A 608-nucleotide genomic window follows, 5' to 3' on the forward strand; every position below is an offset into this window, starting at 1 on the left:
GGTGCGGGAGCGCGGGGGAGGCGGGGGTGGGGGCGCAGGGGCGGCGGGGGTGTGGAGTCCGGCGAGGGTCGGGGCGACGGGGGTGGGGGCGCGGGGGCGGCGGGGGTGGAGTCCGGTGAGGGTCGGGGCGGCAGCGTCGTGGGTCGGGGCAGCGCGCGTGTGGATCTGGTGGCGAGGATGAGAGGGTCGAAGGGGATCTGGCGAGGGAGAGGGAGGATAGCTAGGAGGAAGCTTACTAATGGCGCACCACACCTCGATGCGCCATTAGAAATATTTTTTTAGATAGCAATGGCGCACTCCGCAGTGGTGCGCCATTAGAATGTTTTTTTTATTACAGTTCGAGCACAGGTTATATTGCACCTAAGCCAATCCACATTATAACTTGCCCACTAGCCCGACTGGTCAGCACGCAGCACACACACTAGGAGGTCCTGGGTTCGATTCCCAAGCTCTGCAATTTTTTTTGCATTTTAAATGCTGTTTGATATTTATTTGTGTTTAAATATATTCATACTTGTTTAAATCATAACAGTAATATTTTTTTATAAAAACAGTAATAATTTTTTAAAAAATATGTTCAAATTTGTTACTTGAAAATATCATTGGCG

Source organism: Triticum dicoccoides, chromosome 4A (genome assembly GCF_002162155.2).
Source record: "Triticum dicoccoides isolate Atlit2015 ecotype Zavitan chromosome 4A, WEW_v2.0, whole genome shotgun sequence".
NCBI lineage: Eukaryota > Viridiplantae > Streptophyta > Magnoliopsida > Poales > Poaceae > Triticum > Triticum dicoccoides.